The sequence below is a fragment of the Mus caroli genome, unplaced genomic scaffold, assembly GCF_978045245.1.
Source record: "Mus caroli unplaced genomic scaffold, Mus_caroli_1 scaffold_7, whole genome shotgun sequence".
Classification (NCBI taxonomy): Eukaryota; Metazoa; Chordata; class Mammalia; order Rodentia; family Muridae; genus Mus; species Mus caroli.
The window spans coordinates 49631320-49644950 of NW_028227262.1; the positions used below are offsets into that span (position 1 = coordinate 49631320).

General features: G+C 42.9%; 1 protein-coding gene across 18 annotated transcripts in view; it reads left to right on the forward strand.

Annotated features, from left to right (window-relative positions):
* Foxp1 (forkhead box P1) overlaps positions 1-13631 on the forward strand; it is a 597317-nt gene that overhangs the window by 495127 nt on the left and 88559 nt on the right. For 2 of the 18 annotated variants that reach the window (XM_029478351.2, XM_029478353.2), the window contains exon 1: positions 2587-2787. The exons of 15 other annotated variants lie outside the window; for them this stretch is intronic. The gene's annotated coding sequence lies outside the window, so the exon portion shown is untranslated. Of the gene's footprint in view, positions 1-1881; positions 2279-2586; positions 2788-13631 lie in introns of those variants that run through there. One more of the 18 variants, XM_029478355.2, reaches the window with a different exon arrangement.

Sequence of the window (13631 nt, forward strand, 5' to 3'; positions counted from 1 at the left end):
TCTGAAAAATGGGATGGCAATTTCCACTGAAGTTACAAGTGCATCAGCCTCAGGGGCTGAGTAACGCCCGCTAACGCCCACACAATAATCCTAATTATTTTTCTTCCTCCTTTTTTCCATTTTCTTTGTCTCTTTGCCCCTGCTTTCGAAAACAACGTCTTGCTGGAGGTGATTAAAAATGGCAGTAACTATGACTTCTCTGTTAGTGGAAGGTTTAAAATTTTTATATTTTCCTCAAGGCATAGAATGTACCAACTTTCCCTGAATGCTAGTCTCAGGGCCAAAAACCTTATGAGGCCACCCCAGGATTCTCAAAGTTAGCCCAAATTGTCCCAGACTCTTACAAAGAAACACAGGTTTCTCCCTGGTGATGTGATTCCTTCCCGGAGTTAGCCTCCAAGCCACTACGCCATCTATCTGTTCGGAGAGGGTGGATTGGCCTCCAGGTGGCCTCTGGGCTGTTTGCTAAGCCATTTCCCTCAGTCTGGTCTAGTATCCTCTTATCCAAACCATCAGCCCTTCACACAATGCTTCCCCAAGGGGGCTTCCCAGCCCTCCCAGTGCTCCCTCCTGCTCTGCAGTCCCATGGTGCTCCCAGCCACCACTGTGCAATTTAGCGCTTGCGTTACCATGAGCATTGCATCAGACTTTAATTATTTTGTGTCAGGCTGGCCTCCACAGCTGGGTCCTGAGCGTCTGTAATGTTGTTGTTTGCCTGTTTGTTTATTGTTTGTTTTGAAGCTCCCGGAGACTCTTAACTGATAAACGCTGACCTTTGTGGAGGAAGCCCTACTTGTCACAGCATGCATGAGTTTTATGGGTGCCTCCTGCAGATCTCAGGCTGGAGGAAACACGTCGTTTGTTTCAAGCTCACTTCAGCTTTGTTCACACTCATAAACTCTCAATTTATTTATTTTATTTTGTAAATTACTGTGTTTTAAAATGGCTGTTTCTACTTTTTGAGGGGTGCTGGTTTGGGGAAAACTTCCTCAATTTTCATTTCCTACTTTGGGGCTTCTGCCTGCTCTTCTGGAAAAAAAAAAACAACCTTTTTTCAAAACTCAAGAGTTCTACTGATGGAGGAGTTAGGATGTTCTGGCAGATTCAAGGCCCTTCTAGAACCCCCATTCTCAAAGCCACCCAGGTTCTTTATTGAATATTCATGAAAGGGTGGGGTGACATTTATGTGACCCGGAAAAAACAAAGACCATTAATAAATTTGTTATCTGACAAAGAACACTTCGGGGTGGAGAGTGTTGTGTGCTGAACCCATTTAACACCTGAATGGATGGGGAAGGCAACGGGGCGCTCTTGCATTTTCCAGCCAGATTCCTGGGGTGGGGTGGGGAGGGGATGTCTATCTCTTGGTGACCTTACTGAAGTTCAGGTGATTTCTTGAGTAGAAATATATCAGAACCTTTCTAGTTGGTAGCAACCTACATTTAATGCATCTCAAATTGAAAAGAACTTTCAAGTAAAAAGTCTTGGAATGTACTGGGTTATACTTTGTTGTTTTTTTTTTTTTATGTTTCATATTGAGAAATGGATAATCATTGATTTCACTAGTATGTTTCCTGGATATTTTCAAGAAAATAATAAAAATTTGTGGGTTGGCTTTGTTTTGTTTTAATCAATACATAAACCAGAAAGTTTTTCCTCTAAGTTTGGAAATAGCAGAATTGAGAGGTGATTTCTGAAGCAGCTGATACCTTGTAGGCTAACCTGCCATTTAAATCCTGACACTTGAGCCAACAAAGTTTAGCATTGTTGGTAACTTTAAAAGAAAAAAAAAAAAAACCCAAAAAACAAAAAACCAAAACTGCCCTTCGCTCCTGCTCTCAGCATCTAAGCAGTGAGGGTTTCTAACCGAGGTCATCTCAAAGTGCCTGTTGAGAGGCGCTTTTGTTGTGGCTGATGTTGCATAAATAAGAAAGGAATTTCAAGAATTATTTCTTAGCAAACGTGTGGCAGCTGTCGTTCTAGAGGGGAAGTAGCGAGGATGCACGTTGAGTGGTGAATTATTTGGAGCCCCATGTGGGGTTCCTTCCCTGCGTGAACAGGCACACTCTGTGAGGTGGCCTCTGGATCCGCAAGGGTGGCAGGGAGATGAAGGCTGGGCCCCACCACCGACGTGAAGTGAAAGTTCACCGAGGCGGGTTTTCGAGGAAAGGCACAGCCTGGCGCCCCGCAAGCCTGCTCGGTAGCCCAGAGCAGCTGGGGCTGTAGGCTTCCTTGGCGGAGGGCGCATGGGGGGCCCTCCCGCTCCGCGTCCCGGAAGGTTAGCACAACTCTTTGTCAGTTTCGAAGAGGAAACAAACAAGCCCTTTCCCCAAAGCCGGCTGGGCAGCGGGGCCCAGGGCGCAGAGAGAGAAGGGGGTGGGGGGAGAGGAGATGCGCGCCCCGGCGCGGTGCCCGGCTCCGGCCCAGACGTCAGCCCGAGAGGGGTCACCGGGTTAACAGCAATTAAAGAGGAGTTGCTGGGGAGACAAAAGGCGGGCGGCGGGGCCGAGCGTCGGTTTCACCTGCCGCGCGCGGAGGGGGCCGGGGCGCGGGGCGCGGGCGGAGCCCATTGTGTGGGGCGCAGCGGCGGCGCGGGGTGTTTAGAGGCGGGTTGTGATTGGTGGAGCAAGGCGGGGCGGGTGGGCGCGGCGCGGCGCGGCAGCCCGCGAGCCCGAGCGCCCCTTGCGCGTGCAGTCCGCCTGCACCGAGGCCGCCGGACCCAGCCCGGCCCCGCGCGGGCGCCCCGAGCCGGCTGCGCGCGCCTGGCGGCTACATGGAGAGTGTCAGGTTGGTCCCGGTCCTCCTCCGTCTTTGCCCGCTTCGCTTCCTCTTCCTCCTCCCGGTCCTCCTCTCCCCCAACCCATCCCATCATCCCGGGCTATGCACTTCCAGCTTCCCGGGGTTCCGGGGACCTCGGCAGGGAAGGCTGGGGCGCCCCTCAGCCTTCAACTTGACTCTCAGTCTCGGCAGCACCAGCCCGGGCGCTGTTGATCAACTTGGAGTGGAGTTGCGCTCTGGAAGTAGAAGCGGAGAGGAACAGGAGGGTGGGAAGCCAGGCCTGTGGGTCCTGGACACAGATCTCCCTCGCTCTCTGTTGCGCTCTCTTGCCTCTTTTTTAAAACTATTCCTGGGTGAAGTGGAGTTGGGAGTTGGAGGAAGTCCTGCGTGTATTTCTCTCTTTCCCTCTGCATCTTTCCCCGATGTTGGCGTTTCATTTTCCGCTGGTGTGGCCTTCATGCAGCTACTTTGGTAAAGCCCTTTTGGCTATTCCTCGGTGCCTTCTCTCCACACCACTGGTGTGAGTGTGTGTGTGTGTGTGTGTGTGTGTGTGTGTGTGGTGGGGGACATCCATCAGGGGTATGTGATTCATGTCACTCCTAGAGCGTGTGAAATAGAAAAGAAGGCTTCAGTCTCAGTGGAGCCAGTGTGACGGTTTCTTTTGCTTCTGGTAGTTTGTTTCTGTCTGTCCAGGCGCCTTTGTAGCTTAGCTGTTGATATTCAAGGAGTTCGTACCCACTGTAAGGAGGAAGTGAAGGAAGGAGAGAGCCCAGCACCTCCGCAAGCAGGCAGGCAGGCAGGCAGGCAGGCAGTACCGTACACTCCGGCAGGTTGGAGATCCGCATCCACTGTGGCATTACTTGGCCACGTTCATAAAGTAGTGAGCAAGGTTTGGGGTTTGAAAGGGCAGGAGCCTGGAGGCTTGCTTCCATGAACTCCCATCTGAACTGGCCCTAAGTATAGCTTACTCAACTATCAGAACTGAGATGGTCAGTGCGAACGGGACTTTTCTTTCCCTTCCAAGAATGGGATGGGAAGCCGAGGACCTTTAGGAAGAAGATGGTAGTTTGAGAGCACAGCATATGTAGTGTCTTCCTCCCTGGGGTTAACTCCTTCAAGGCCTTCCGGTTACGACCAAAATGTCTGATAATTGTTTTATGCTCGTCCACACAGACCAAATGTTCTAATCAAGCCCATTTAAAAATGCAAATCACCTCATTTCCATAGATTCCAACATTCTGAAAGTGACACATTTGGGGGGGAAAAATAAGGCTGATAACAGGAAACGTGAATCATACTATCAGTGACTAATCTGCCTAAGGAAAAAAAAGCTTACATGTGTTTTATCATTAGGAAGTTAGGGTAAAAAGACGATTTCATTTTTTTTTTCCAGTTAAAGATGCAAGTGACTTTTTTATTTCCGAGGTGGTCCCTTTTGCTTTGTTTGTTTGTTTGTGAGATACTTTCCATGAAGATATATATATAATATATATATATATGTATATATATATATATATATATATATATATATATCACATACACAGTCATAGGAGGTGTATGTGGTAAAGTGTTATAAAGTCGCCTGTTAATATCAGAGTCCTCGGACAGAATCAGCTTGAGATTCCACTTCAAGGTTTGATGTGTGTTGCTGTTATTGCTGCTTACGAGGCTAGCAGGATATCTTGGATATTTCAGATTCATCACTCAGTAAAGCAAATCAAGATGAGCAATTTTGCAGGCGGGGGGGGGGGGTGGAGGAAAGGAAAGCCTCTATTTTATGTGGTTCTTTGTAGCTGCCTGACACATTTAAGTGAAAAGTGTGTAAAAATGAAACCGAAATACAGACTGCTTGCCCAGACACTGGCTGCCAGTCTCACTGGGATGTGATAGAACTCTGTGGGCTGACACTTGATAATCAAAGTTGATTTATTGTTCATTAGTACTGCATTAGCCCTTTCAGACAAGACAGTTATTTGTGTAGTAGCCGTCCAGAGTGAAACTGCAAGCACCTGTCATCTTGAAGGCATGACATAAGCCACCAAATATCAAAACGATGCAAATTCAATTGCATCTGACTGTGTTAAACATCACTCCGCCACCTTCCTCCCCTTCTTTAAGATAAATTAGCACAGGTCAAATCTACTGTAGAAGAAATAAAAATGTATCAAAGACACTTGTTTCCCAACCTTAAGGACTCCTGACAGAATGCTAGGAGTGGACTTTCTATTTGCCAATCTGCCAGAAGAACTACCCTTTCTCCCCAAATCTGCCTGCAGCTTGTGGAACAGAAAGTTGGCCATTTAAAGGAATAGGAAACATGGCCTTGTCAGGAATCTAACCCAAATAATGGAGAAGGTAGGCTTTTGTGTTGTGCTTTTTAATAAACACGTCTAATCAGATGAAACTTTTGAGTTTTGGGTTGCTTATATGAAAATTGATGACATCATAGCTGAGCTATGATAATGTCGGATAATAATGTCAACGGCATTTTCTGCAGCATGTCTCACTTGTTTTTTTTTTTTTTTCTTTTTTCATTCTCCCCCCCTTTCCCTCCCTGGAAGGGAGAGATCTTATAGCAAACAACCCAAGTGTCAAAAGAACATAAAATTAGGGAACTTTTGGTCTGCAGCCATAGAAACGTGGATTAACTCATATTTTTTCAGGGGTGGAATGGCAACATTGTACATGAAGCTATGTAGAGTATTGTCTTCTCTGAATTTTCATCTGACAGGGATTTTAGAGGCTGTGATCTTAATTAAATCTCAACCAGCTAAAGCGGTGCATCTAAAGGCATGCAGTGTTGCATAATGTTGCTCAGTTGGTAAACTAAATCATCAGAAAGCTTATGATAGGAATAGTTGATTTGGAAAAAAAAAATTTTTTTTTTGTTTGCACTTAAATGTACCTTGAAAACAAACCCTCTCCACCGCAGCCTTACATTTGCACGTTGTCAGGACCTGTCACTTGGAAGATAAACTCCTTTATGACACTGACCAGTTCTGCAACTTTTCAGCCAGCCTCCACACAATGGCAAGAGACAGGGAAATTAAAATCCAGATGAATTAAAAGCAATCAAACTCTAGCTTTGTCGTGGCTAACGTGGCAGGGGTGGCGTTTGAATTACTGTGTCTCTGTGACGATCAGGAGGGAATGTGGTGGCCAGATTCTCAGCTCATACTAAAAATTGGAGTATAGTTTGTATTGGCAAAAAAGGGAAGCCTAGAGAAATTCATTTTATTATGTGGTTTCGTTGTGGACGAACATCACTAAGGGGAACTTTGAAACGACACTCTGAGTAACCGGGGAAACAGCGATCAGTGAGAAGCCCCTTGAGGTGGTTCCTTGTGATTTACAGTCAAGGAAACACCGTAGCAACAGTTGACCAGAAAAGGTTAGAGTGACTAAAGGCATACATTGTGTCTCTCTGTGTGTTGCGTGTTAAGCTCTGCACTCAGTAACAAGGAGTTACAATCATCAAATAGCCTTGTTAACTGTCTTGGTCTTTATAATATCTAGTGCTTCCAAATACTGCCTTATTTGTCTTCACTGTCTTTAAACAGATGTTTTTATCTGCTTGCATCTTTTTGTTTCAATATATGCCTTAGTAGAAGCTGCTTACTTATAGAATCATTCTGCATGGGTCCTTGTCATAAGGTTTCATAGAAGGCTTGCATTTGTGTTGCTGTTGAGACGTTCAGCTGTACTTTAGGGTTAGAATTGGGGCAAGAAGTCTATAACTTAATGCTTACCTGCAGTGGTAGATTTGCGGAAAGCCTTGACCCTGTAAGCTAAAACTGCTGTTAGGTGTGAATTTTGTCTTCTTTTTGGTGGGGGACAGCATGGTATTCCTTGAAAACTGTTTTGAGTCATTTCAGAGTGTCTGTCTTCTGCATTCAGTGACAACCCCCCTCCCCTTCCAGTGTAACACAGAAAACTCAGGTCCTCCATTGCTGAACATCTGTCTGTCTGTACATCTATATGTCTGTACATCATGGGGCCTTGGGTTACTGGGCAAAGCTAACCTGGGCCTCTCCTTTTAGGTGATAAGAAGGGGTACCCTTTTCTGAGTCCTTTCTCCAGCCTGGCAGTTGTTTGGGGGAGAGAATTAATTTAGAGTGAAAAAGGAAGACTTCTCGAGCCCGTGCATTAGGCCTCCCGTTCTCCTCCCGTTCTCCTCGGGTTAAAGCAGCTAATCAATGGAAGTGTAGGCTAAATGTGCCGGTGAGCTTCTTAGAGCTGTTTAGAGCACCTCGGTGTCGTGTTTTAATTCTTACGCTTTATCTTACCCTCAAATCTGAGACATCATTGTTCAAATAACCGAGAACAAGGTAAATCAACAACATCAAAAAGGTCAGCCTCTGTGATTTCTCAGGGGCTTGTTATTTTGTACTTCCCAATTCTATTTGATGTCTTGACAAAACAAGATGACACAGGGGAGAATACATTAAAATTTGATTTTTTTTTTTTCATCTAACCTGTTACAGTTGTGGCAGCTTAATTTCTTTCTTTTACTTTTTTCTTGGTTTTTTTTTTTTTTCTTCTTTCTTTTTTGTCCCTGAAGATAGCTTTTTGCTCAGTTGTTCTTAATTGTCACACCATTTCATGAGGCAGGTCTTCACGGGTCCCTCATTTGAGCTGATTTTACAAGGCTTTTTTTTTCCCCCTTTAAATCGTATTTTGACCCTTCACATGTAGGGAGCTTTTGGTTGGGTTTTTTGTCTTTATTAGATATATATCAATGAATGGAGAAATTGTCAAAGAAGCAACTGATGTTTTTCCTCATTAGAATCTCATTTGCACCCCTTGGCTTAACTGTGATCTATCAGGTGAAGGTGTTGGAGTTACTCATGAGAAACCACATAAGTAATTCTAGAAAAGGTAGAAGGCAATGGGAGTGCCTTAGTAAATCCATATTCAACTTTGGAATAATCCAGGTTGGGCCTGCCTATTTGTTTGTTTGTTTGTTTGTTTGTTTATAAATAAATGTTTATTTGTACTTAATCACGCTCACAATTTTTGGGCTAGTATCCCTGAAGGAAGGAGAATAATCAATTTAATTGTTAGTTTTGAAAAATTCTTTTTTAGGGGGAAGGTAAACAACTTTCCCCCATGTAACAGTAACCCTTGATTTAAAACTATCTACATAGTTTGCTTGCTTGCTTGCTTTAATGGTGCACATTTCTCAACAGGGTTGATGTGGTTGCTCTCTCCCTCTCATTGTTTGTAAGAATGTTTTAGTTGAAGAGAACTTACTTAGCTAAAGTCTCTTCCTTGTCCCTCCAAGAGTTAAAAGATTTGTAGGCCAAATCTTTTCTAAGGAACTTTCTGGACTAGTCACCCCCCACCTCCCTGTTCTCAGCAAAATCAAAAATGATTTTGTTGTTTTTGTTAATCTGAAATGTCAGCATATTTTACTCACTCACTCTAAATAGTTTCCCAGCCCACCTACGGGAAAAGGAGACTGAGGAAGGGAAGGCAAAGCATTTTCCTCGATTTAAGTAATAATAGTAACAACAACAACAACAACAGTAAATAATAGTAGTGGTTTCGAGGTGGAGGAGATTAGTTCTTAACAAGTGATCATTTTCATGTGCTGCTCTCATTGTCTCCTGTATTTAACAATTGCTAATGGGAGAAGCGATTTAATTTATGTAAACTTTACATTTTTATGCAAATGAAGCTGATATTTATTAGAGCTTAAACAATTAGGCTGGCACTTAGTGGCATAACCTTGCCTGCTTAGGAAGTGGTAGAGAAGCACAGGGCAGCCTCCAGTCACTCCCTGCGCTGTGGACAAATAGGAATTTTGTCATTTGTTTTTAATGTAAAGACAAAAAGAGCTCAGCTCTGCAAGACATGGCTTCTTGGGGTTGCTAACCTGAAATAACTCCTGACTGGCAGGCAAGTATTAGCCTTAACAATTCTTTTCGGAAGGAAGATAGCCTCTCTGTGATAGAATGTAATAAACAAAATGATAAAAAATGAAATGCTAATTGCATTTTAAAGAGGCCTCTCTTTTTTTGTGTGCTAAAATTTTAATAGGTGGCTGTATTGTTGCTGAGAGAAGAGTTAGCTGATGAGTGAGTGCTAGGATGCTTTTGCATTAATATAATAACCATTACCTGCCTTCATGCTTTGTACAGTATTATGGCAGAATAGCTAAGTCTAAAAGAGTGATACAAAGAGCAGCATTCCACAATGAAAGAGAATTATACTTTCCACATGAATACCATACCTTTTTCCTTTTTCTTTTTTTCTAAAGACAGAAATATTATGTCAGAAATACATTTTACCCCAGTTTGTGATACAGACCTTGCATGGTACTTGATCTGAGTTCCGGGTTTTTTGTTTGTTTTGTTTTAATTTTTTTTTAATGACACGGGGACTTTGGTGTCTGCTGATCGATTGTATCTATTAGCTATTAATTCTGAAAACTGGCCTGAATTTTCCCAGGTGGCTACTGGTACACATACAAGCTAGCTTCCTTGTGATCCTACAAAATTGGGCATAATTCCTCTATTTTTTTTTTCTTAAAATAGAGCCATTTTCTTTGTTTGCTTTTGTTTTGACATTCTAGAGCCTTCTAATTTAATTTGTTTTGCTCTCGTTATGTGGCTGACTGGGTGACATTGCTTAACCGCATTGGTTGCCACCCAAACACTGCTCGAAGTATGGAAAGCAAGTGAGTTTCTGGGGCCATCCATGTGGCTCACGATCAGAGGCTGGAAAATAGTTCCCAAGTAATTCTTTGAAAATAATTTAGTGGAATTACTGTGGTAGACAGTTAATGAAAACAGTGTTTCATTTTTACCATCTCTGTTATCTGATTTGTACACACAGTAATTAGGAGAGGGTGTGAACGTACAAAGTCTATGTGTGTTTATGCTGGGCAGTGTTTACTTGTAGTTAGCTTCAGTGTAAAGGAAAGGGGGAGAAAGAAATGATAGCATGTTATTTTCAGTATTTATATTGTGTCATCTTGCCTCCCACCCAATTCCTTCAATTGTCTCCTAGATTAGAAGCAGGTATTGTTTCTATGAGGGTGGGTTTTTTTTTTCTTTTATTGTTTGTTTGTTTGCTTTTGAAATTTCAACACCCCTCTTCCCCATTGCCTACCTCCCCCCACTTGTAAGAGAGAACAGAAAGCAGAGGACATTGTTTAATAGCCTGCAAACCTTCCAACGACAGAGAGTCCTTTTGGAGGAAGAGAAGACCATTTCCAGCAGCGCTTGAGCCTTTACCAGCAGTGCCTGGTGTTCAGGATGCTCCCCTAGGTGCCGGTATTACGGAGCAGCAGGCCTGTACTAGCCATGTTCAGATGGCCAAGCACAGCTGTATTTCTGCCATTCAGGCCGGCTTGTGTGCACCTGGGATGGGCCACACCCTGCTGCTATCAGTCAGTGTTGTACCCTGCACTGTTTTTCACATTTTTTTTTTTTAATTCCTGCCATCCCTGGGAAGCTCAAATGGTGTTAACTGTGGGTGCACATGTGTATTTAAGTTCAGTTTTCCAGTGCTTTAAATGTCTGCCAGAAGTTTTATTCGAATTTCTGATCCCTGAAGGCAGCTAAGACAGAATCCTGCTAGGTCTTCATAAATGCCTCCTGTGATTCATTGTGAGTTCATACAGCGCCACACAGCAGACTGGCTTCTGTACACTGAAATGGTTAACACAGTACAAGGATAATTTTTTTTCTTTGCCTTATATTTAAATTGTCTTTTGAGGAAGAAATCAGGCATTAGCTCCAACTCCCAGATAAGGCACAAGCCCTTGTAGCTACAGGAAGCATCAGAAATGACTTTTACCTCCAGGAGAGTAAGGTGGGGGTCAGGGAGTGTGTGTGTGTGTGTGTGTGTGTGTGTGAGCAAAGTTTAGCTTTTTTGTGGAACACTTTCAATAAGGGCCCTATAAATATTAGACAGCTGTAGTTAAAACCTCACATGACTGTTTTAAATACTATTGATTTAAACCACTGGCTAGATCTTATGAATCAAAGTGTAATTTCTAAGCTTTTGGCCGTATTTCTCAATGCTAAACCACCCTCTCTCGTGTGCCTTTAGCCGCTTTCCAGACATTCAACACAGGATTAAATGATAGCAGTTACAGTGATCAATAGGTGAGGGCTTCGACAATCACTCTTGCCGTTTAATGACCTCAGTAGTAATGGGTAATAAAGTGTGGGCTGTAATAGCCCCTCGTTGGTGCTGCATGCCCTTTGATTCCTTGTATGAGTATGCACAGGGTACGTGAGAAAGCTGGACACTGGGAATTAGGGAGTGTATATATAGGCCATAATTCTCCAGTAGTTAAAACCTTAAACTGTGCTCCATTTTTTTTTTCCCTCTTGTTTCTGTTCCACTCGGATGCTTTTCTGAAACCTTGCTACAGCCTCTTGTCCTAATATATGTTGGAGCAGAAACTTGAAGGGGGTGCGGAGGGGGCCAACCAAAATCTGTTCCACTGCATTTGTAAATGAAGTTCTCTTACCCACTTTGGTGGCTGGGAGCTAACTGGTGTGAAACTGTGGTTTCAGATGGTAAAAGCCAAGTTGAAACCATCAGGCTATAATGGCCCACTTCTGATTACTCAGAAACCGCTCCACTCCAAGGAAGGGTTACTCAGGCTTCTTGTGCCTGTCCCTGGCTGGGCTGCGCCTGCTGCTTGAAGCGTTTTATTACTCATCAGACCCTCCATCAAAGTGTCCAAAGGGAACAGGCAGGGGAGAGTCAAGTTCATTCCACTGTTCTGCAGCTCGACTGCCAACAATGAAGAAGTAACTGTGGGAAAAGGAGCTGGAAACCATTGGCTCTCTGCGAGGATTTAAAAATTACCCGCACCTGTCAGCCTTTCCCTGGTCACCCTTTTTTATTGACAGTCAAGGGGCCACGGTGTTTCTCGTTTTAAAAGACACATACTATTTTTACCATGCTTTAAAAAAAAAAAAGAGGCTTTAAAAATATATGATAAAAAATATCCAGTAAAAAGAACACATTACCTACAATAGTTTCAATCACCTTTATTAAAGGGTAATGTATATACTGTTGAATACACTTTTTATCTAGTTGGAAGGGATTTGATATTCATATATCTATGTAGCCCCTATACTGTGCCCATCAACCCCCTGTCCCCAGCTTACCTGTGCCACTTTCTAACACAGGAGTTTCAGATCTCTTTTAAAATTGTTGAGGAGGTGACTGTTTCTGTATTGTTTCTCTGCCATGGTTCTGTTGGGTTTGTGTTCAGCACCAGTTGAGATTTTACACCACCCTGTTCCTGTCTGTTTTCCTGTCCATTGCCATTAGACGCTTGGCTCACAAGTATTTGTGTTGTACGTCATCCAAGAAATGCAGAGAGAAAAAGAAATCCTAAACATGGCTCCTTTGTTTGCTTCAGCGAGCCTCCTGTATGGCTACGAGACTCTCAAGGAATAGTAAACTTCTATTGTGATACCTTGGCTCCAGGAGCTCCGAAGATAGCAGTTGGCACCAGTGCACAGTTAGAAATTCTGAAAGTTTCTTCTGGATAAAGACAAAGTCGACTAATTGGAATTAATGTGTAGATGGTTAGATGTTTTCATAATGTCTTCTTGGCGTTTGCCCTAGACTGTATGCAAGTTCAGTGTTCCACTCATTGGTGATATTTCATGCTGCGAATTATCTTTTTAAAAGGATAATTTATCCATTCATATACATCTGTCCCTTTTTGCATATAAAAATATTCAGACATGCCCATCTGTTTTAAATTACAGTGTAACTACATCTACACTTAAAAGACCACTGCAATGGGAAGAGTCCATGGGTGACCTCTCCGAGTTGGGTTAATGACGTTTTCGGGGTGTTCTAGCTTGAGCTTTCTAAACATGTGAGACTTGCACGTGAACCTCCCCTAGATTCCCTGCAACACACAACACACCACTACAACAGGGGAGATGGCTCACTGTATGTGAGTCTGACCTTCAGGAACCATTTTTAGTTCATCAAAATTAGTGATGCTGAGAAATCGGGACGTCAGTGCATAATGAGTGTGAAATTAGGAATGAGAGCTCGCTATGCAAATGACAGGGCAAGTCATGTGAAAAAGTCAAGATAAACTGCATATTAAGACATTATGTTACATAAAATTAACACTCCATTTCTCTCTTTTGCTTACTGTTCCCCCAAAAGATTTTTTTTTAAAAATCTTTTATCTTTTGATCAGCTATTGTCTGCAGGAATTTTTTTTTAAATGGCGCACAGGCAAAGTGCAAAACATGTTATTACCTTTTATTGTAATACATGAGATGACAGCAGACCTTTTAAACAATATATATCCTTTACAGCTTCTGGCTTTCTTGCTGGTATACTTGCTTAAGAAACGAAGAAAAGTAAGATGCCTAAATATTACTCTTAGGAGACACTTGGCTCTTGTCTTTCTTTTATTGTATGTATGTGATTTTCTCTCTTTTTTTTCTTATCTTTTTATGGGGTGGGGGGTGACTTTTTTTTTCCCTGAAGTATCTTTTGGAAGTACAGGGACTGACAAAATGGTTCTCATGTAGTCTGGAAATTAAACACAAGCACGGTGATTATTTTGAATAGCTAAATTACATTCTAGGAAGCTCGCAGCATCCGTAGCGTTGTCATTAGGTGTCCGCTTGAATACAATTTGTGTAACCTTGGCCAAGACAGGCTGTCATTTTAATGTCAGAGTTTTATCTGAACAAGACATCATCCTTTCAGATACAGTGTGCAGGTTCCTTGCCACGATGCCCGTGCAGAAACGTGTTAACAGTTGCAAATACGAAATGCTATCAAGTTCATCACAGTAGCTGTTTGTCACTGAAATGTCATGGAAAGCGGCTTTTACTGGTATC